The sequence below is a fragment of the Bos indicus x Bos taurus genome, chromosome 8 (assembly GCF_003369695.1).
Source record: "Bos indicus x Bos taurus breed Angus x Brahman F1 hybrid chromosome 8, Bos_hybrid_MaternalHap_v2.0, whole genome shotgun sequence".
Lineage (NCBI taxonomy): Eukaryota > Metazoa > Chordata > Mammalia > Artiodactyla > Bovidae > Bos > Bos indicus x Bos taurus.
Window position 1 is genome coordinate 100,369,818 of NC_040083.1, and position 24,108 is coordinate 100,393,925.

The 24,108-nt window shown below is 40.2% G+C and overlaps 1 protein-coding gene across 5 annotated transcripts in view; it reads right to left on the bottom strand.

The window, feature by feature from the left end:
• The window catches only part of LPAR1 (lysophosphatidic acid receptor 1), a 168,141-nt gene that overhangs the window by 8,620 nt on the left and 135,413 nt on the right, over nucleotides 1-24,108 (bottom strand). The gene's annotated exons all lie outside the window — the stretch shown is intronic.

Consider the following 24,108-nt stretch of genomic DNA (forward strand, 5'->3'; position numbering starts at 1 on the left):
CATGTATCTTATCAGAAACAATAACAATAATATCACTATTATCTGCTCCATAACACAACCCTGTTTGGAAGTAGCAATTTCCAGTGATAAAATGTATATTTACTTTGATTTTTAATCAGCTGTCACTTAAATGGGGCTTTTCTACATGCTTTACAAATATTAACTCATTTCATCTGCACCATAGCCATATGAGATAGAAACTGTTATCCCACCACACAGAGGAAGAAACTGAGAAACCGCAAAGTAAAACACCCTGCTCAAGGCCATGGTCCTGGAAATCTGCAGACCAGAGGCAAACCCCAGGGTTTCTGCTCTTAAAGCCTGGCTCCAAAGTCTATGCTCCAGAAAATGTTATATTCCCACTTCTCAAATTAATAAAGTTAAATTTCTTAAGCCAAAATTGTATGCTTTAGATGTTTTCCTATTTAAATTCTCTTGCTTTCCCAACTCTTCTAACTCATGAAGATTTTACTGTAACTATAAAAGGATGGAAAATAAATTATATTCTTAATTCCAATTTATTTAGCTACTGAAGTCATTCATTTGGCTTCCAGAGAAAAAGGAGGTTTAGAAATAGTGTTAAAATCTACCCCTGTGTTACCCCCAGGATGAGCTGGGGATCCTTGGCTAAGAGAACATGATGGGGTGGGCGAGGTCTTGTCCCATTACATCTCCCTTGATGGGGCCCTTATGTGTTAATATAATCAGGCTACACAATGAGCAGACAGGGAGTGGGGATAATCCCAGAAGTGCACTGGAATATTTTGATTTAAATGGTACTGACCTAGGGGGAGGAAGGCTTGGACTGGGGTCGAGAATCGGACTAGCCTCAAGGAATGGGTTTCACAAAATGTAAACAAGTGAGATTTAGTCTCCCAAACAGTCCAGTATTGAATGTGAGCTTTCTTTTTTGAAACTTTTCAGCGGGGAAATGAAAATAAAGAAAGGAGCAAAGTACCCCCATAAAGCTCTTTGTTCTAAACACAAATGTCTATTGGTTTTAAACTGCTGTTCACTTTGAAGACTGGCCAAGGTGCTTCATTTTCTAATAAATACAATACCTTAGAGTTTCCTTAGAGAGAAAAGAAAAAATATTTCAAATATCAGGAGATAATAGCCATGGAGCTATTTGTACTTCAAGTAAAAATGTTAATAAAGCATTCATTCCAAGTCCTTGAATTTCCTTGCTTGAAAATCACTCAGAAAGCTAAACATAAAGGAAAATCAAAGGAATGCCTCTTGAGTTTCAGATATAATGCATTATTCATTGAGAAGCTGGGAAGGGAATTATTCTCAGGATGGAAAATGCTTGGATGGAAAATACATGGTCCCATTATTCCATTTCCTTGGAAACTAAACACATGCAGGCCTTTCATGAATGGCAGAACATTCTTTCAAGACTCCTTTTCCCTTTCTTTCATCAAAGCTCTAATTGAGCTCAAATTCAGAGCTGGATTAGATACCAGCAACATGCATCTCAATAGATTTATTTTAAATAACATGATCTTTTTTCCCTTCCAGGCAGCAGAAGGGAACATCCTTATTCTCATGGATTGGCTCAAACTGCCTTTCTTCAAAAGTAACAGAATTCAAATACAGTCATTTGTTATTTATAACTTCTTCTAATTTTTAAATTCAAAAAGAGCAAGATCTTTGTGATAAAAGCCATGGTCTCCAGAACTAGTCCAATGGGTTTTACCAACCATGCAAGAAGCCTTGCCAGGTTAGAGAAGGGAAGTGGGAACTCTGTGGCCTGACCGGGAGCTAATACACATGGGTGTTTCATTGAAGAACTCCAAGTCCTCTCCCTTCTTCACAACCACACCGTTCCAACACTCAGTGTTTGGATCTTCAAGACCCGACTAATTTAAGAGACTCAGGACAGACCTCAGAAACTAACATCTAAAATCAATCACACAGAGCTTTTCTTTCTTTTCCCTTCCCCACTCTTTCACAGAGGTGTGAGGGCCAAACTGACTGAAAGCTGAAGGTGGACTATTGCAGTGGAAAAGAGGCCCTGGGAAATTCCTAAGTGATTAGAGATTTCTCAACAATAGTGATTGAATAGTATGAGATCAACTTTGTTCAAGTTATGGATTTACCATCTGGCTTCTTAAAACAAAAGCTACATCCAACCCCCTTTGGCAAAAAGGAGCCAACCGTAATCCATTCGGGTCAGAGAACTTGAGAAGTGCACTGGGGACCCTGGATCTATAATCTGTGGACGGTCTACCTATACATAATCTGAGGAGAGTCAAGGGCACACCCATAAGGCAGGTTGATAAGAATGAAAAGAACCCCCAATCTCCACATGTGTCAAGTAGAGAAACAATAGTTTCTGGCCGCCTCCACTGGGTATGATGAGGATCAAACCGAGATACAACATGTAAAAGTACTGCTCCTCTACCTGATCACACTACCTTTTGCCGTCACGGGAGGCATAACGCATGTAGGCTGGGGTAGCAGAGTACGAGGGCAGAGTGCCTCCAGGCAAAATGTGGAAGCATGTTTTACACCATGAAGACCTGGCATTTCAAAAAGTTCTCAGACACCACCCCAATTATAAGAGATTCCTAATCCTTGAAGATGGATGTGACAAGAATAACAAGAAGGAAAAGAGAGGAACATAGAGAAGCACAGGAAGCCCCAGGTCATTTTGGAGTTTCTCACAGGTCGACTCAGTACCTACTGAAGATAATGGATAAAATATTGTGGTGCTCAATGGAGACAGTCCTTTACGTGGTTTGTGTATTTCTAGAACATTTCTGATGGATGAATCCTCACAGATTAAGGCATAAAGCCAAGGAATGTTATGCAACAGCATGAAAGAAAGAGGAAGCACAAGTAGTTTGTGGTGGCTTATTGTAAAGTCAGAAGCAGAAGTACCAGAAGAGAAGATGTTCAAGATCTTACATAGCCTGGCAAAGACATCTGAAGCTTTTCCAGCACTAACTCTCAGAATAGCCACATACTATGATTTATGGCTGCAGAACATATAAGAAATACTGATCTTCATCTACCCTATCAGATTTTACTTTCATCAGCCTCACTGGCCAGAATCTGGTTTAATATACAACACTGAAAGAGAAAGGAAGAAAAAAATGATCGAGGTAAACATAAAAGCAAAACCAGGTATTTCCAAATTCTAGAGGAGAAAGAAGAACCTGAACAGAGGCAGTGGCAATGAGAAGAGAAATATGAAAAGACTGGCAAAGTATTTTTAGAGATGAATTGAGAATGATTTCTAGATTTTCCATTTGGGAGAAGGAAGGATGGTGCTACCTTCCACTGAAGGAGGAAACACAGGAGAAGTGTTGGCTGGTGTTTTCTGAGGGGAGATAAGGAGAACGCAGATGATGCCCTTAGTTCTATTTAACTTTAGCCTGATTTGAGCGCTGAAGAATTGATGCTTTTGAAGTGTGGTGTTGGAGAAGACTCTTGAGAGTCCCTTGGACTGCAAGGAGATCCAACCAGTCCATTCTGAAGGAGATCAGCCCTGGGATTTCTTTGGAAGGAATGATGCTAAAGCTGAAACTCCAGTACTTTGGCCACCTCATGCGAAGAGTTGACTTACTGGAGAAGACCCTGATGCTGGGAGGGATTGGAGGCAAGAGGAGGGGATGACAGAGGATGAGATGGCTGGATGGCATCACTGACTCGATGGACGTGAGTCTGAGTGAACTCCGGGAGTTGGTGATGGACAGGGAGGCCTGGCATGCTGCGATTCATGGGGTCTCAAAGAGTCCGACACGACTGAGCGACTGATCTGATCTGATCTGAACTGCATGAGTTCAGATGGGAGATGCCCTAAAGGCATCCTGATGGGCTCAGGGCAATTTGAGTCCTGAAAGACACTCTAGGTGGGCTGAACAGGAGTGGTTACATTCTGCACAATTTGCCAACATTACAAGTAACATGGGGAGAAGACTACTCAAAATATATTGTGGGTTGGAATAAATAGCAGAGCAAGCTTCAGTCCTTTCTTCTGCATCTGTCAAATCGATCTGTGAGGGCCCCGGTGCCCACAAAGATGGAAGAAGAGGTGCTGGAATGTAGAAGCAGAAAACAGGGAGGAAAGAGGCTGTTTTAGAACAAGAGGTCACAGCTGCAGAACCAGATCAGATTACCACACCTTCCCTGAAACCTACACACCCCCATCAGCTGAATAATGCTTACCATCTGGTCTCACAATTAGAGGCTTTTTTTTTCTAGAGGGACTTTTTCCTAACTAGTTGAACTTTGTTTACATATGGAACTTAAGAACTAAAGTTAAAGAGAAAAAAATGTCTAAGAAAGAAGACCTTGTGGGAGGGAGTCCAAGGTTTTTGATGAAAAAAACAGAAAACACTTCCAGTCTGGCAGGCAAATTTGTGCTTTTACAAAAAATCAGACATCCGCAGATCTAAAATCAGTCAAGGCAAGTCCATTCTATACCACTTCTGTGTCCAAATTAACCTTTCCTTAGTCATGCTTTTCATGTTCCTCAAATGAGTATCTCTGAAACAGTCCCCCAACCTTAGAGACGTGTGGCAGAGATCTAATGGGAAAAAAAGCATTCAAACACATAAACTACTCTTTCTAGTTGCCACTAAAGTGTGTATTCTTTCAGAACAGACATCTGGATATCCCAGAATCCAATCGATTTTAGTTTATTTCTGTAGTTATAGTTTGATTTCTGCTCTTAAGGTGCAAATATGGCTAGCTAGGAAGTCATTCTAAATTATAAATCTTAAAGGAGAATGTTAGGTAAAAGACCACAGATACAAAGCTTATTGCTAGGTCTAACAGTAAAGGGGTCATTGCAGGAGAAGTATATGAATGGCTTTTAGAGAAAAAAGTTTTTCTAAAAGAGTAAACTATATTCATTATAAAATCTTTTCTGGAACACAGAAAATGATATTAATGCAAATGAGATATCTCCAAAAACAAGTCATTTCTATCTTAATACCAATTTTACTTCATTCAGTATAATGCCTACCACTTCTATTTCTTCATGGTCTTAATAAATGTCTCATGCATTTAAAGTTTCGTGATTTCATTCATTGTGTGATATATTCTAGTGTGTCTTTCACTTGTTCCTGAGAGCAACATTTATCTTTTGGAGAAGGACGTTAACAACACACAGATCTTCAAATCACAGTAGAATACTCATTATGTTCTCTCTTTTTTTTTTTTTAATATTCCTGTGCATAAGTTTTGCCCCATAATACTGTCTTGCTCAACATGATCCTGGCTTCCATAGACACAGAAGAAGGCCAACGGTGCCATCCTTCTGGCATTTTATATACTCTCCTACACATTAACCAGTCAGCAGCATACACATACATGCTCCATAATCTACAACAGACTCTAAATCTTGTCCTACAACCATACTTTGGAAAGCACAGGCTAAAGTGGCATGCATACTAGGACTAGCTCTTATAGAAGACCATCTGTGCTTGAGAACAGCCAGTAGAAACCACTTCTCCACGGTTACAAATCTAGCCAAGTAAGCAATACATTTTCTTTGCCTGTTGCTATAGGGCCCTAACCAATTCCTCTTCCTCCATGCTTCTTCCCTAAAGTCCAGCTTGCACAGAACAGCCAGAGTGATCTTTCAAAAGCATAAATCAATTCACATGACATCACTTTCCTACTTAAGACTCTGCACAGCTTCCTACTTGAAATCCTTCCTGTGATCCATAATGTCCGACATTACTAGCTCCTGTCAGACTCTTCAGCCTCTCTCTTTCCACTTACCCCTCATTCACTGGGTTCTAGCCACACACATACCAAGCTTATTTCTGTGTCAGGATCTTTGCATGCATGTGTTTTCATCTTGGAATATTCTTTCTGTAGATCTTCATGTCTTCTTACTATTAAATATCACTTCCTCAAAAGCCAAACCTGACTATCCTAGGTAAAGCAGCACATTCTCCCCACTAATTATCTCATGTTATCATCTTCATTTCCCTTACCCATACCCCAAAATATCTTATATATTGGTTTATATGTTTATTTTCTATCTTCCTTCAATGAGAAGGTAAGCTTCATAAAAGAAGGAAAGGTATCTCTTGCATGTCAGTATTTCTGGCATCTACAATAGTGGCTGGCAAACAGTGCTACTCAATATTTCTGCCAAACAGAGCAGAAAATCACAACTACCTACCTAATAGACATATCTAAAACAAGGAAAATTAATTAGAAAAGTCACTTAGCTCTGTTTGGAAAACAGTAACACATACAGTGTACATGGTCTTTAAATGAGCACTATGCGACATTCAAAGGAGTATGAGGTGGATCCCACAATGTAAAAGTCTCTTTACATATGCACTTGTTACTCTAGCAAAAACTAGCCTGTTGCTTCTAATTCTGATGGGTGTCCAATTACCTACAGAATCTACTGCGCTTTAGGGAAGCAGGTCCGGTCAGGCAAGAAGGGAAACCATCATCAGTCAAGTTACTGCTAAAGGAATGTTTCAACAGGATGAGGCCGCCCCATTAGACCCTGGATTTTGAGGTCGCTTCCTGGGAACAATCACTAATTGACCCAACATACCTCTCTGTTAATCCCTCAAGCTTCAAAACTCGCCTCAGGGAACTTTCACCTTGCCACTCTTTACTTAGTCTCATATCCACGCTCTAGCAATCAAGAAGGAGGGAAAAAGAATACATCCTACCCAACAAATACATATTTTATCGTTTATTTAAATATAAATTACAGTTCTGACCAATGTCCATCTATAATATTAAGCTAAAATATACACAAGATTTTTTTCAAGCGTCATCAGTTCAGTTGCTCAGGCGTGTCCAACTCTTTGTGACCCCATGAACCGCAGCATGCCAAGCCTCCCTGTCCATCACCAACTCCCGGAGTCCATCCAAACCCATGTCCATCGAGTTGGTGATGCCATCCAACCATCTCATCTTCTGTTGTCCCCTTCTCCTCCTGCCTTCAATCTTTCCCAGCATCAGGGTCTTTTCCAATGAGTCAGCTCTTCACATCAGGTGGCCAGAGTATTGGAGTTTCATCTTCAACATCAGTCCTTCCAATGAACACCCAGGACTGGTCTCCTTTAGGATGGACTGGCTGGATCTCCTTGCAGTCCAAGGGACTCTCAAGAGTCTTCTCCAACACCACAGTTCAAAAGCATCAATTCTTCGGCGCTCAGCTTTCTTTATAGTCCAACTCTCACATCCACACATGACCACTGGAAAAACCATAGCCTTGACTAGACAGACCTTTGTTGGCAAAGTAATATTTCTGCTTTTTAATATGCTGTCTAGGTTGGTCATAAATTTCCTTCCAATGAGTAAGCATCTTTTAATTTCATGGCTGCAATCACCATCTGCAGTGATTTTGGAGCCCAGAAAAATAAAGTCAGCCACTGTTTCTTGAATATTTTTTTGCAGAGACTCAAATTGGCAAGTTGTTTTCACATATTTATGGCTTGATAATTTGTAGTACTGTTTCCTGAACTCAAGGAACACTTATAATTTATGCAAGTACAATAAGGATAAGTCTCATTAATCTAATTTTTCTTCCTGGAATGGTATATCAGCTGTTTTTCATTTCCTGATAGATGTCTAACTAATGGTATGAAGCTAACTCCTTGAATTATACTTTTTCCTATAGAAAAGTTTGAAAATACAAAAAGTATAAATAGGGAATGTAAACATAATTGTGCAGTCTCAAGCCACTTTAGTACATGACCCTGCACACTTTTTAAATGTTTCTTTTAATTCTAAATGTGGGATCTTTTTTTGAATTGCAAATGAAATTAACATAGAAAGATGGTTGGTTTATTAGTGGTGGTAAGGGATGCAGGCAATCAGATGTTATATTTTCAGAAAGATCCCCTGGAGAAGGGAATGGTTACCCACTCTAGTATTCTTGCTTGGAGAATTCCATGGACAGAGGAGCCTGGGGGGGCTACAGTCCATGAGGTTGCAGAGTTGGACACACCTGAGGGACTAACACTTTCACACTTTTGTTTCCATGTAAGATACTTCAGACACACAAATGCACTGGTAGGGGACAGGGGCACCATGTGTCAGAGGCTGGCTGTCCACCGTGCAGGAGATTTTCCCGCATGGGGGACCTCCTGGGAAGGCAGTACAGTGAACTGCCACTGAAGTCAGTTTTTTGCAAATCTAAAACATCCAGTCACACCATCCAATGAACAGGCCAAATGGTTATATTAGACAATCACTTGAGGAAAGATGTGTTCCTCTGAAACTTTCTACGAGTAGTGAAATGAAGTTGCAGTAACATTCAGTACAGAATTAGTATGGCCATTCTCATCAGCTCCAAATTCTAAAAAATCAAGAGATAGCTCGCAAAATAAAAATGCACTAAGTTATATGTCCTTACAAACAAACACCCATATTCTCCAGGCAAGAGCACTGGAGTGGGTTGCCATTTCCTTCTCCAACGCATGAAAGTGAAAAGTGAAAGTGAAGCCGCTCAGTCGTGCCCGACTCTTAGCGACCCCATGGACTGCAGCCTACCAGGTTCCTCTGTCCATGGAATTTTCCAGGCAAGAGTACTGGAGTGGGGTGCCATTGCCTTCTCCAAAGTTTTACGTCCTTACAAACAAACACCCATACCACTTCCAACAGTGGCCCATGTTTTCCTGGAGATACGACCCCTGAAGTCTCTGTGCAAGCAGACAAACAGCAAATGCATTAATTTACTTTCAACAAAACCAATGCGTGTTAAGCCATGGGTCACCACCTCGTCTCCTCCTCTCTAAACGTGTTTTCTGACTTCTGCACAGCTCTTAAGAGTGAACTAACTAGAGTAAGACTGGCTCACCAGACCATTATTACCCACTAATAACTAAAAAACAGTGCTACTCCAAATGCCTAGTAAAGGCTTTTCTTGTAAGCCCTTATCATTTTAAAATCAGATATATTTTAAACTTAAAAAATACACACACATATACTATATAGTGAAAGTTGCTCAGTCGTGTCCAAGTCTTTGTGACCCCATGACTATAGAGTCCATGTAATTCTTCAGGCCAGAATACTGCAGTGGGTAGCCTTTCCCTTCTCCACGGGATCTTCCCAACCCAGGAATTGAACCCACGTCTCCTGCACTGCAGGTGGATTCTTTACCAGCTGAGCCACAAGGGTAAGCCCAAGAATACTGGAGTGGGTAACCTATCCCTTCTCCAGCGGATCTTCCTGACCCAGGAATCAAACTGGGGTCTCCTGTACTGCAGACAGATTTTTTACCAACTGAGCTATCAAGGAAGCCCTATATTATACATACTAGATAAATGTGTGTATGGATTTATATACCCATACAGATTCACAACAGTCACTGCATCTTAGTAGCTTAAAAAAAGACAATGAGATTTGGGACTTCGCTGGTGATCCAGTGGCTAACACTGTGCTCCTATGCAACTAAAGATCATGCTGCAGTGAAGACTGAAGATCCCTTGTGCCGCAACTGACATCTGACACAGCCAATATAAATAAATATTAAAAAAAAAAAGACAACAAGATTTCTTTTCTTTCACAAAAGAACCAACAAAAAAGGATAATGTCGCTTATTCTTCACATAGGAGATAATTCACCATTCTCAGAAAAATTGAATTAGTTTTGCTGCCTAAACATAGTGATTACACAAATTTTCAAAACACATTTCCCTCCCTTATTTTAAAAATGGTCAGTCTTATATCGCACAGTAAATCAGTCTTGTCAACCACTGTTCAGCACTGTCTAACTCAGAAAGTGATACCAAACATATCGCATGACTGTGGTCTAGCTGTTACCAAGGTGATGTAAGTAATATTTATCCCTGAAAGAGTAAATGAAATTCCCCCCATCCAGAATATTTCCCTAGGAAAAGTTCAGCATAAACAGAGAATTTGTAATTGGTTTTACAACATACTTAATTTTTCAGCTATGGATTTAGATTCCCCTAAAATGGTACATGTCTAAACAAGTACCAATATCTGGCTGAAAGTACTCACAGAGTGTAACTGATGACAGAATCCTATGGATTTTATTCTTTGCAGTTCATGAACTACTGGTATGGATCAGCAAGATATGTGTCACTCAGAAGACAAAACTCAAGGACAAAAAATATAATGGAAATTTAGCTTATAATTCATAATTTTACTAATGAAATGAGAGAAAAAATAAAAATTTAATCCAAAAGAAAATTCAGAAATATTCTTGCAACCTAAAAATTTTATTTATAAATTATATTTATTTTATTTATGTATGTATTTAATAGCTGAAAGACCCAGAAGGGCAGAAATTGTAAATATGATAATTCATTTTGAGATTGGCTATGTCTCTTACAGTTGCTAAATGTTCTGGATTGATGTTTATGAAGTACAGATTCTTGACAGAGTAGGAAGGAGGTACAGTCTATTCTACTCTAGTAAACAGCTGTGTGCCTAAGATATTTCCTGTTATCAAAAACTTTTATTAAAAAGTTTAAGTTGCAAAAATGACAAGGAAGTGGGTATTTAAAGATTTCCAAATTAAAATCACAAACATATTTTTCTACATAAACATGTACGTTCAGAGTAAAATACTGATCGTTCAAAACTAAGACAAAATATCACAAAGCAAATTCTAACACATAAATCCTGAGCAAAAATCAACCAGTTCTAAAGCCATCAAAATAGACTGCAACAAGGTCATTTCTCAGAATTTATCCTATAGATGTGTTTACATACAATACAATTACGTATGTGCCAGGAATTCTTTGCAGCACTTTTTTAAAAACTGGAAATAATCTAAGTAGTCAGTAGTAGAGAAGTAAAATAAGTTGAATTCATAAAGTGAGATGCTGTTCAACTTTCTAAAGCTTTTAAGAAATTCTATCATTACCAGATGATCTCCAAGATACACTGTTAAGCAAGAAGAACAGATATTAAAACATATGTATAAAATGGTATCAATCATGCTCCAATGACTGCAAAAAAGAAAAGTGTGTATACACACACACAAATACCCTATAATAAGCTTTAGGGGAGGCTAACAATCAATTAATTTTAAAAATGTTTATAACATAAAATTATAAAAATGATACCTTCAATATTTTACTTGAATTTAAAATGCCAACTTGTGTTCATTTGCCAATCCTTTAACCTAGAGCCAAGGCTTTATGTTTGAACACTGGTCTGTTAACTGGAGCTCTGCATCATCTTCCAAGCAAAGCCACACCAATAAAGCGTCACAGACTAAAAACTCCCTCCAAATTGGCTTCTTTAGAGTGAAGTCAGAACTTAAAATTCTTGCAAAGCAATCTGAGTACAAAACAACCCTTGCTGATTTTTTATGGTTTTCCCCCACATGTACAGTTGTTCTCCTCAGCAAATTTCAAGCAATTTCTTTTTGCAATTTGCCCCCACTGAATATTAACAAAGCCTTCCCTTCAGCTTTCCCAGAAACATTTTCTGATTGCCCTCTTTTTTATTAAATGATAATGTGGTATTTACCTAGTTACATTTTTGTTATAAGAATCTGGCACAAATAACTTTAGGAGTTAAAAAAATTTTTTGATTCTTCGTAACTGTCAGAGGCTGAGAGAAACACTTGGCCTGAAGGCCTTAGTTGACTAACTTTTAAAAAAAGCCTCATGTAACTACATATCAGGACACCTCCAGGTACTAAGGATGCCACAGTGAATGCAACAGAAAACTATCGTCCCTATCTGCATTTAAGCTGTAGGAAGGCTGTGAGAGACAACTAACAAAACGAATCAGTAAGGTTTCTTTTAGAGGGGCACAGTATTTGGAGAGGATGGGAAAGCAAGGAAGGAAGAGGGCAGCTAGAGAATCACACAGTGATCCACGTAAGAGCTGAGGGCAGCTTTGACCACGAGAAGATGGTGACCACAGACACCGGCTGATGGTAAAACTGACATGATTTGCTAATAGACTGAGGGCTGGGAAGAGGGAAAGGAGGGGAGGAAACCTGTGAGCTACGGAAAGAAAAGGTTTAGCGACAAGGAGATCACTGAAGACAGTTCTGTGAGTCTTGGGAATGAAGGCTGACTGGAGTAGATTCAAGAGTGAACAGGACAGAAACTGGACACTCCAAGTACAGACCAAGCTTTTAGGCAGTTTTTCTGTGAAGCAATTTAGAGAGAAGTGGTTATGGGTATAAATTACTATCTTTACCAAGTTTTTATTAATAGGTAAGAGAAAGCTAAGAATAGGTCCACGCTCTGTGTGTGTATGTATCATACATCCTCCACAGATATGTTCATTTTTGTTCAGATTTTTAGATTGCTAAACCATAAGTTGATCATTAACAATTATATGTAAATTGTACACTTTCAGTTCAGTTCAGTAGCTCAGTCGTGTCCAACTCTTTGTGACCCCATGAACCACAGCATGCCAGGCCTCCCTGTCCATCACCAACTGGAGTTGGTGTCCAGGAGTCCACCCAAACCCATGTCCATGGAGTCGGTGATGCCATCCAACCATCTCATCCTCTGTCGTCCCCTTCTCCTCCTGCTCTCAATCCTTCCCAGCATCAGGGTCTTTTCCAGTAAGTCAGCTCTTTGCATCATGTGGCCAAAGTACTGGAGTTTCAGCCTCAGCATCAGTCCTTCCAATGAATACCCAGGACTGATCTCCTTTAGGATGGACTGGTTGGATCTCCTTGCAGTCCAAGGGACTCTCAAGAGTCTTCTCCAACACCACAGTTCAAAAGCATCAATTCTTTGGTGCTCAGCTTATATGTAATTTGTTATACGTCAATTATACTTCAATAAAGTGGGGGAGGGGAGGAAGAGAGGTGGGAAGGGAGGAGAAGGAAAGGGAGAGGGAGAGATTGACATTGAGATAACAGAGTGAACTAGCACCAAATCATCTTTAGTTTCTTTTCCCTATCTTTTGGTAGGAAGCATCTGTCTGGCCTGCTCAGAACCATACAGGAAGCTCAGTGGCGCAGATTGTGTGTTCGGGGTGGGGTGTGGGGTTGGCCTATGGTTGTCAAGCAATGTCCGTGGCTGGGTAGTTGAGGTTTTCAATCTAGAATGAAATGTTACCAAGCTCTTTTGGCTTTAGATCTAAAGCTCACCTGTATTAAATATTATATTCTTATCTTAAAAAGAACAGCTAACAGACTGGGGAAGATTTATAATCCGATTAATGACAAAATAAGTAATAAATCCATAGACTCACCCATATACTGTTGACAGAAGAGTCATCTAACAACCTTTTTGGAGGCAATTTGGCAATGTCTAAACTTAGGATGGGCTTCCTTCATGGCTCAGACTGTAAAGAATCTGCCTTCAACTCAGGAGACCCGGGTTCGATCCCTGGTTGGGAAGATCCCCTGGAAAAGGGAATGGCAACCCAGTCCAGTATTCTTGCCTAGAGATTTCCATGGACAGAGGAGCCTGGTGGGCTAAAGTCCATGAGGCTGCGAAGAGTTGGACATGACCGAATGACTAACACACAAACTTACAATGTTCCATCTATCAGTTAAGAATCCACCTTGCAATGCAAGGGACACCAGTTCGATCCCTGGTCCCGGAAGACTGCACATGCTGTGGAGCCATTAAGCCCGTATGCCACTAGAGCCTGCACGCTGCAGCCACTGAAGCCTGCATGTCTAAAGGCCAAGCTCTGCAACAAGAGAAGCCACTGCCATGAGATGCCTGCGCAGACAACTAGAGGGCAGCCCCCGCTCTAGAGAAAGTCTGCAAGCAACAACTAGAGGGCAGCCCCCGCTCTAGAGAAAGTCTGCAAGCAACAACGAAGAAGCATCCCAGCTGAAAAACAAAACACATCTGCAGAAAAGAAAAAAAAAGAAATGCCTAGAAACAACACATAAAGTTATAAACACAGGATGTCTGACGAGGCAATATCTGTACCAGTGTAGAACTGTAAATCTAAACATTCACTGATGCTATATGTAAGTGGAGTAGTAAGCAGCCATCACATAGACTAACATGGCTGTACTGCACTGACCTATGTCAGAAGATACACAAATTAAATATTAAGTCTGTGAAGTTATACCATGCACAATATTACATTTATTATAAAATATCTATAAGTACTTATATACATATATACCTCACACATTATTACAAAAAGTCTAGCAGAATATGCATCAAATTGTTGACAGGAGTTACCTCGAGGAAGCAGGGGTGGTAGTACAGACTTCAAATTTTAATGTAAATATTTTTGTAATTTTTGTTTGTTGTTTTTACAAAGAGCATGTTTGTTCTTAATAATTAAGGAAACAGTTGACAAAATTCAGGCATTATTCCTATAGGCACTCAAGAAGCTAGCTGGTGGGAAAGAAGATGGACTGGGACTCCTTGGAGATAAAACTTCTTTTAATTTCCTGGGCTGTGTGACTGGAGGGTTTTAAAGACCCTGAACTCTCATATACTTCAGGCAGAGGACCTGAAGCAAGCAAGGGGCCACCCCAGCTTGTGCTGCTGCTCTCGTGTTCTGGAAAAGGAGGACATCCTTCTGGCTTTGGAGATAGCCTGGGAACACAGTGGACTGGAGAGGCTCTTCTCTGAGCCTGTGCAGAGCTGGCAGCTGGTGGGGTTCTGGGCAGCTTGCTCCAAGTTTCTCTGGGGCAGACACTGGGGCCTGGCCATGCGGCAGTGTGGGCCTCTCTATTAAGAAAAGGTCCAAGACTTGAGTCCCCAGGTCAAGGCCCAAGGTGGAGGCTATATCTTCCTCCTAACTGGGAACTAGGGCGGGGATGATGAGTTTTTAACGACTGGGCCAGACCAGGCTGAGACATCTGGGGAAAACAGATAAGGCAGGGAAGGAACTTCTTCAGGGGATGGACTCAGGCCTCACGTCCCTGTTGCTCACAGGTCACGGCTGAGGAGCGGGGTGTGGGGTCAGGTCAGGCCTCGAAAGCACCGAGGGTGGGTGGTCAGCGTCCGATGCCCTCCCACCAACTCAGTAGGACTGGACCCCACCCTCTTGAAACAGTGGGGCCGCTGGGAAAGGGCCAGGGTTGAGAGAATTCCATCACAGCCTAGTTTTGGCAAAAGGGGAAAAGAAAACAGATAAAACAAAAAATAATTTCCCAAAGAACAAATGAAGTCTACAGGGTTGCACGTTTGCTATTGTAAGGAAAGGGAAGGAACACTTTGGACCACCCTTGGACATTTATTTCTCTGGCTTTTCTCACTATATTCACCCACCCACTTCGTATATTAATACATTTCTTAATCAAAGATCTTAATCAGATCGGGCTTACAGAGAGAAAAATTCTGTTAAGGAAGAGATAAGCTGTGGTGATTCACTGGCCAACCTCTTGCTCCAAGTTGTCAGTGAAATATCTGCTTCCAGTTCAGACTGGAGGGAGAATGGACTTTTGTTGATTTCATCTAGGGCTATGACACGGATGCACAGCTTCAAGTCTGATTTGTAATTAATCTTGTTACCTCTTAAGGTTTTAAACTCTGCTGATACTTTCCAGGGCTCTAATGTTTCAAAAATGACTACTGATGGTTTCCTTTTAATAAAGCTTTATTTTTCAGACTTCCTGCTATTTCTTCCAGTCTTCTGTGGCTTTCTGACTTTAACTATGTAAAGTTTTAAAGTGCAGTTATCCCTTTCAAATGCATTTCTACAAGGTATCTTTTATAATGCTCAGCTGAACCTATCAGGGGCAACCCACTCATGGAAGATACACAGGCATCTCAAAGTGTGAGATGTAGTTGCTTGGTCTGATTCCTGACAGCTTCTTTTGCAGTCTGCACTTAAATATTGGATTTTTTAGAATTCCCCATTGTGCTCCACAGTACAATGTGGAAAGTAATCCTACACTTAAGTTGGCAGGAAAAATGAAGCGAAGGATCAGCAAAAACAGTACCATGACATCTTATTAGATGGAACAGTACAGTAAGATTAGAAAGTTCCAGTAAGATGGAACTATCATTATTCTAATGTTATAATAAGAGTGAGGCTGCTTGATTAAAGGCTTCTGAAGACTCTACTACCACATGAAAATTTATCAAATAAATAATATATTTAAGCACGGCTTAAAAGTTGGGGCTGAGAGTGAGTAACTTGTATATGGATGTACAACTTTTTAATCAGGGAGAACTTTTTTCCTGCATCCTGCCTTCCCATCAACCGACTCCATTAGTAGTTGGCAAAGCTTCAGCAGATCAGACCTGCAGACTGAGCATACAGGGAGAAACCTTTGTGTTAGTGCCAACTCTTGCTTAATTTATAGGCACCTACATTCTCCAAATGAGAGCATCCCTGTCAGCTTCTTTGATAATCACAGACCTAGAGTAGATGAAAACAGACAACTAGAAAGACGGGGAGAAAGACAGGATAAGTAGAAAGAAAAAGAACTGGGTATTAACTAAAATGAGCACTTTAAAAAATTTTTAACTAAGCAAATACCCACACTACTCATGTTAATTACCGTCATCTCTACACCACTATTGTCAAATTTTCATCATTTGGGGATTATTTCATAAAAGGTACATGAAGTCCTCAACTATAGAAATTTCAGAGGAAGAAAGAAAACATTTAATAGAAAAATAGGGGATTCAAGACATCCTACTAATAAAACTTGCTATTTTGCACAGGTCATGTTCTCAGAGGCCCTCAGAGTACATATATATTCATATACATAAAAAATTTCAGGAGTTGAAAAGACCGGTGGTTCTTAGTCATTTCTATGACTTCAGCCCCTCTCAGAGTCCAATGAAAGCCAATGCTCTACCCTGAGGGGAAAAAAGTATCCTAAAACAACTTTTTGCTTACAATTCTAGGCAATCTACACCAAAATTTCTGGACCAAATTATTCTTTTCCAGTGCTAATGTGCTTTCAGGAATTTTTTAAAAAGTCTGTTTGACTTTGTCTAGTAGTTTGGAATTGCAGAACTATAACCAAGAATTTATACAATTTGGCACTTTTATTCATCTATATACGAAATTAAAACTTTTTTAACATAGATTAATATGTGTAAAGAAACATGAATTTAAATCTAACTTCAATACTAGTGTTGTGATGAGGGTTTGAATCCCAGATAGAAATAGTCTACAGAGAGGCAGCATAAAACTATAAAAGGAACATTACTTTTAAAACAAGGAGAACTGGATGAAATCTATTTTCAAAGTTCCTAGGGGCACTCAAGGATCTTCGGGTTCATCCCATGTTTCATACATTTATGAGATGAAGACACGAGGTCTAAAGAAAGGTCTCCCATGTTGCTCCCTCCACAAAACATAAGAACGGGACCATCTTTATCCCCACACTGACTTCTCTGGGCTCAGTTTCCTTACTTGCAAAATGAAAGAGAACCCTTACCATCCGAACAGTCTACAGCCTCTATACCAAATCCTCTAAGGTGTAATTAAGCTATTTAATTTGCTCCTTTGCTACAACAGTTAATTCTTATGCATGCTAAAAGCTGAGGCACTCATAAATCAAGTCATTCATGGAGTCTATGTCACCTTGACTCCAAAACATCTGATGAATGTTTTAATTGCATTGGTGCCAAGAGAGAGTAAGTGAATTCCTTGCGGTCGTGTTTGTTGTTCAGATGCTCAGTTGTGTCCAACTCTGCAGCCCCATGGACTGTAGCCTGCCATGCTCCTCTGTCCATGAAATTCCTCAGGTAAGAATACTGGAGTGGGTCGCCATTTCCTTCTCCAGGGCATCTTCCCACCCCAGGGATTGAACCCATGTCTCCTGTATTGACAGGCAGATTCTTTACCACTGTGCCACAGTAGTTATCACATAAAGTAACAAATTTTGACTGATACTAAAAAAAAAAAAAAAAAAAAGAAACAGAACACTGATAATCCTTTTAGGTGACTCAAACATTAGGTATTTATTTTGTAATGCAATACAAAATAAATTAGATATATGGACATTGGTAATATTAAGAATAAAGATGCTTCTACATATTGTTACACAAAGAAGAATCTGAATACAGCATACTATTATGCATTCTCTTCTTTACATTGTGGAATCACTAGGAACCTTTGGTGGTGGTACTCAGTCATGTCTGACTCTTTGCAACCCCATGGATTGTAACCCACTAGTCTCCTCTGTCCATGGAATTTTTCAGGCAAGAATAATGGAGTGGGTTGCCATTTATTGCTCCATGAGATCTTCCCAACCCAGGGATGGAACCCAGGTCTCCTGCATCTCTGGCACTGGCAGGCCACTGTGCTACCTAGAAAGCCCAAGGAAACTTTAATTCACAACATTTGAAAACTTTTTTTTCCTAATCAAAACTCTAGGAAATAGTCAAATTAAATTTCAAAGTAAAAGGTACAAATAGCCATCCTTTTGGTTAAAAGAAAAAGGACCTATACTAAGATTTTTTCAGAAATTCAGTTCAGTTCAGTCGCTCAGTCATGTCTGACTCTTTGCAACCCCATGGACTGCAGCACGCCAGGCTTCCCTATCCATCACCAACTGCTGAAGCTTGCGCAAACTCTAGTCCATCAAGTCGGTGATACCATCCAACCATCTCATCCTCTGTTGTCCCCTTCTCCTCCTGCCTTCAATCCTTCCCAGCATCAGGGTCTTTTCCAATGAGTCATTTCTTTACATCAGGTGGCCAAAGTATTGGAGTTTCAGCTTCAGCATCAGTCCTTCCAATGAATCCTTGGGCAGATTTCCTTTAGGATTGATCTCCTTGCAGTCCAGGGAACTCTCAAGAGTTTTCTCCAATACCACAGTTCAAAAGCATCAATTCTTCAGTGCTCAGCTTCCTTTATAGTCCAACTCTTACATCCATAATGACTATTGGAAAAACCATAGCTTTGGCTGGACGGACCTTTGTCAGCAAAGTAATATCTCTGCTTTTTAATGTGCTGTCTAGGTTGGTCATAGCTTTTCTTCCAAGGGAGCAAGCATCTTTTAATTTCATGGCTGCAGTCACCATATGCTGTGACTTTGGAGCCCCAAAAAATAAAGTCTGTCACTGGTTGCATTGTTTCCCCATCTATTTGCCATGAAGTGATGGGACCAGATTCCATCATCTTTGTTTTCTGAATGTTGAGTGTTAAGCCAACTTTTTCACTCTTCTCTTTCACTTTCATTAAGAGGCTCTTTAGTTCCTCTTCACTTTCTGCCATAAGGGTGGTGTCATCTGCACATCAGAGTTATTTCAATACAATTCAGCCCCGAAACAGTAATACTAAGAAACCATTTTGTGCAAGACAATGTGTTCAATGTCTTGGAGTGGGGGCTGGGGTCGTGGGTGGATACAGAGATAAAATAAGACATAATTCTGGTTTGAAGAGACTAGAACTAATGTTGGGAAGAAAGGCATTTGTGCAGCTAAAAGGGAAACAGAAGCAGAAGGAGCACAAGAGTGGAGGAGAAAGAAAACAAGGCAAGAGAAAGTCACTGAGACTTTTCAAACTTGAATGTGAACATGAATCATCTAGAGATCTTATTAAAATATAGATTCTGATTTTATAGATCAGGGTGGGATCTGAGAGTCTGCATTGCTAACAAGCTTCTAGAGAATGCTGATTTTACTTGTCCATTCATAACACTCAATGCAGCAATCGTATGAAAGACTAGTGCAACCCAACAGAACTTTCTGCAATGATACAGTGTTCTAATCAGAATTACCCAGTATGGTAGCCACAAGGCACTGTGACCAGTGAGCTCTTGAAATATGACAAGTATGACAGAGAAACTTCATTTTAAAATAATTTAATTTTAAAGAATTTAAATAGTCATATGTCTAATAGCCACCCTTGTGGAGAGAGCAGGTCTAGATTATGCAGTTAATTTAGAGCCAAATGCATGGTAGACCTCAACTTTCTGTGAAAATCAACTTAGTTCAGGACTTCTCAACCTGGGCACTAATGACATTTTGGACTGGATAATGTTTTCTTGTCAGGATGCTGTTCTTTCCATTGTATAATGTTTAGCAGCATCCTTGGCCTCTACCCACTAGATGACAGTGGTACCCATTCTAATCATGAAATTAACAATGTCTCCAGAGTTTGTTCAACGTGGGGGAGGGTGAAGCTGATGGTTGACTAAAGCTTTTACATAGGAAAGCATGTGAGATGAACAGTGACCTCCTTAAGCACAACCTAGGTATTTGCATTAGTTTTCTACTGCTGCCATAACCAATTATCACAAACAAATTTTTTAGATTTTTGACCAAGGAATGGGTCATTTTCAGATATGAAATAATTAGTGATTGTGTTAATTGAATCAAATTATTGTTCAAAAATTTAAAAACAAATCCTTGAATCTGTTCCTATAAACTGCTCTTATAGAGTAAAAGCCTGTATCTGCTTAGCTTTTTCTAAGAGGTGGGTGATGAAGAGTAAATAAAGCCAGATGGCATTTACACTTAAGGTTTCTTTCTCTTTTTGAGTTTGAGGTACAAGATGTGACAAATTGTCTTTAAAGCCCATTTTCCCAGACTTGAGAAGTTCAGCTTAGTGAGGTTGACAAGGAGGAAGGTGTAGGGAGAAGTGGTGGCCCAAGGATAGAGGATTTGCTGACTCACTTTCCCACCACAAAGGGTGGCAGACTGAAATCAGGCTTTAACTCTTTTTTTGCACTTTCAAAGACACAAGCACTTCCATTCATTGAAGCCTATTGTGGTAACATGATTAGAGAAGTAGAAGGAGGAGCGGGGGAAGAAAGAGAAGGTAGATTGTGTTCTGGCTTTGTTTACAGGGAATGATGAGAGATAGAAATGTACCAGAATAGTGTATTTTCTGCTAAAATAAAGGCATTGACCAAATTCGTACTTTTGTATTATGGGCAGTCTGAAGGGTTTCCCTCCCACAAAAGTCCATGAATAAGACTTCTGATCCAGACAAGATGGTACAAACAGCTTTCTCCCTGTACCTCCCAGCTAAGTATAAACACAAATTCTGGTGAAAAACACAAGAGACAACCAAAGAGAACTCTGAAATGCAGAAAAGGAAAGTGAACCAATTTGATTATGAGATGTCTTGAGGTGGATTTCTTTGTATTTATCTTCTTTGAGTTTCATACTGTTTCTTGAATCTGTAGGCTTGTATATACAGGGTGTGTATGTATACATACATATATGCCAGATTTGGACATTTTAAACCATTGTTTCTTCTAATATTCTTTTAAGTTTGCTTCCGTTTTCATGTCCTCTGGGGCTTTGATGATGTGTATAAATGTTGAATCTTTTGTTATCACCCTGGTCCCTGCCACTGTGGATTTCTTCTTTTGTTTAAGTCTATTTTATTCCTCTTATCCAGATTGAGTAGATTCTGTTGATATGTCTTCAGATGAATTGGTATCTGTCATCTGCTTTCTACTATTTAACCCACTCTTTATTCTTGTTATTGCATGTTTTAATTTCAAACTTCCATTTGGTTATTTTTTAAAACTTCTAGCTCTTGCCTGGAGAATCCCAGGGATGGCGGAGCCTGGTGGGCTGCCATCTATGGGGTCGCACAGAGTCGGACATGACTGAAGTGACTTAGCAGCAGCAGCTCTTTGCTGAGATACTTATTTGTTCTAAAGAATTTGCAGTTGCGTGCTGAAGTGTTTTTATGATGGCAGCTTTAAAATTCTTATCAATAGTTTAATGTCTGATCCAGTTCAGTGTTAGCATCAGCTGATTCTTTTCTCAGTCAAGTAGTGATTTTCCTGATTTTTGATCTGATGGATGATTTTCCATTGTAAACTAGATATTTTAGCTATTATATTTGGAGACTCAAGGTCCTATTTTAATTTTTTCTTTTATCAGTCAGTCATCTCATTTAGACTTAGCATTTTCAGGGACTTTGTGGTGCTATTTTGGTTGACTTGGGCTACTTGGGGCGGCTCAGATACCCAGAGTCCCTGCTGGTTCCACCTGAGGGGTGGAGGAGTTTCCCTGGGTGTGACCTCCCAGTGTCTCTGGTTGGGGTGGAGAGAAGAATTCTTTGGCGTGAGAACAAACTACTTCCTGGCTCTTGCTGTGCCAGGATGATCCTCCTTTCCTCTCTCCTCCCCATGTTGCAGGGAAGAACAGCCCTTCCCAGGTGGGACTTTTTCCTGTCAGAATCTCCTTTTCTGGAGCTGCCTAGTGCCCACAATCCCTCACTAGGCCAAGTGAGTCTTAGGTCTGGTGAGTAAGGAGAGTGCTTTCCCTGGCCACTTCCTGTCAGGGGTGATCCTGATCCAGCCCTTTTTGCCAGTGCTGCCGGCTTGCCTGGTGGTGTCGGTGACACCCCACTTGATCTGGGGGAGGAATGAGCCCACCTGGGCTGCCTTTGGTTGGGAATCTGGAAAGTCTTGAGCTTGGCTGATCTTCTGTTAGGTCTGAGATTGCGAGACCATTTAGCCCTGGGGTCTCTAATTGGTCTGCATCAGTGGTCCCAAAAATAATTTACCTTTGGGAAGTGCTAGTCATATATGGATGGTTTGGTACATTGGACAAATAAATCGATTTAATACAATGTTTTATAAACAAGTATAAACATCTTAACTTTATCATAAAGCTTTAAACTTCTGTTTTCTTATCAGTAATGTGTAAAGATTAAAAAGATTCTATGTAAGAAATTCCCTGGTGGTCCAGTGGCTAGGACTCTGCGCTTTCAAGGCCCACAGCTTCAGTTCAATCCCTGATCAGGGAACTAAGATCCTGCAAGTCACACAGTGAAGCAAAAAAAAAGAAAAAAGACTATAAACTTCTGTCAATCTCTTATGTTTTGTGACCAGATAAACAGAATTAGATGGAATCATTCAACATGGCAATCCGGCTTTGTGGTTAAGAGCTCGGGCTTGATGTCAGATGTACCTGGACTAGAAAACACCCTGATCTGTATTCTTGCTGGCTCAGTGTCCTAGTTTAATATCCTGGGTCTCAGTGTATTCATTCGTAAAAAAGATATGATAGCATCTACTGCACAGGACTGCTGTAGGCTGCACACAAATAAGGCTACACACATCAAGTGCTTGGTATATGCTAAGCATTGTACTACAGAAACTTTGTTGTCAGAGGCACGCATAATTTTGTAAACAAAGTGAAGCATTTTAAAAGGTCAGATCAGTAAGGGTTATGGCACAAAAATACAAGTCCTTAGAGATGTTACCTCTGAAGCCAAACTTCTCCTGTGTTAACATTTGAGACCCTGAGATCGTTTACCACCTGACTACAATGCTGGACTACTTCCTATATTAGGATAAAGAGCCTCTTGATGAAAGTAAAAGAGGAGAGTGAAAAAATTGGCTTAAAGCTCAACATTCAGAAAACGAAGATTATGGCATCTGGTCCCATCACTTCATGGCAAATAGATGGGGAAACAGTGGAAACAGTGGCAGACTTTATTTTGCTGGGCTCCAAAATCACTGCAGATGGTGACTGCAGCCATGAAATAAAAAGACGCTTACTCCTTGGAAGGAAAGTTATGACCAACCTAGACAGCATATTAAAAAGCAGAGATTACTTTGTCAACAAAGGTCCATCTAGTCAAGGCTATGGTTTTTCCAGTGGTCATGTACGGATGTGAGAGTTGGACTATAAAGAAAGCTAAGCACCAAAGAATTGATGCTTTTGAACCGTGGTGTTGGAGAAGACTCTTGAGAGTCCCTTGGACTGCAAGGAGATGCAACCAGTCCATCCTAAAGGAGATCAGTCCTGGGTGTTCATTGGAAGGACTGATGTTGAAGCTGAAACTCCAATACTCTGGCCACCTGATGCGAAGAGCTGACTCATTGGAAAAGACCCTGATGGTGGGAAAGATTGAAGGCAGGAGGAGGGGACGACAGAGGACAAGATGGTTGGATGGCATCACCGATTCAATGGACATGGGTTTGGGTGGACTCCGGGAGTTGGTGATGGACAGGGAGGCCTGGCATGCTGTGGGTCATGGGGTTGCAAAGAGTCGGACATGACTGAGCGACTGAACTGAACTCCTTCCATACCTGGTGTAACATACTGATAAAATAGAGTAAAATTCTACTTCATTTGTGTAATATAACTACTGGTGGTTTCTTTAAAAAAGCTTATTTAATCCATGTGTTCTTTTCTTTGAGAAAAAACTAAGTATCAAGACATGTATTCATTAAAAACAGCACCTTCATAATTTCAGCTTGTACTAGAAACGTAAGCTTATCTTCTCTTTTTTTAACACTAACCCAATAGATGCCAAATGGTCACCTCAAAAATGATCTAATAAAAGCATACATTCC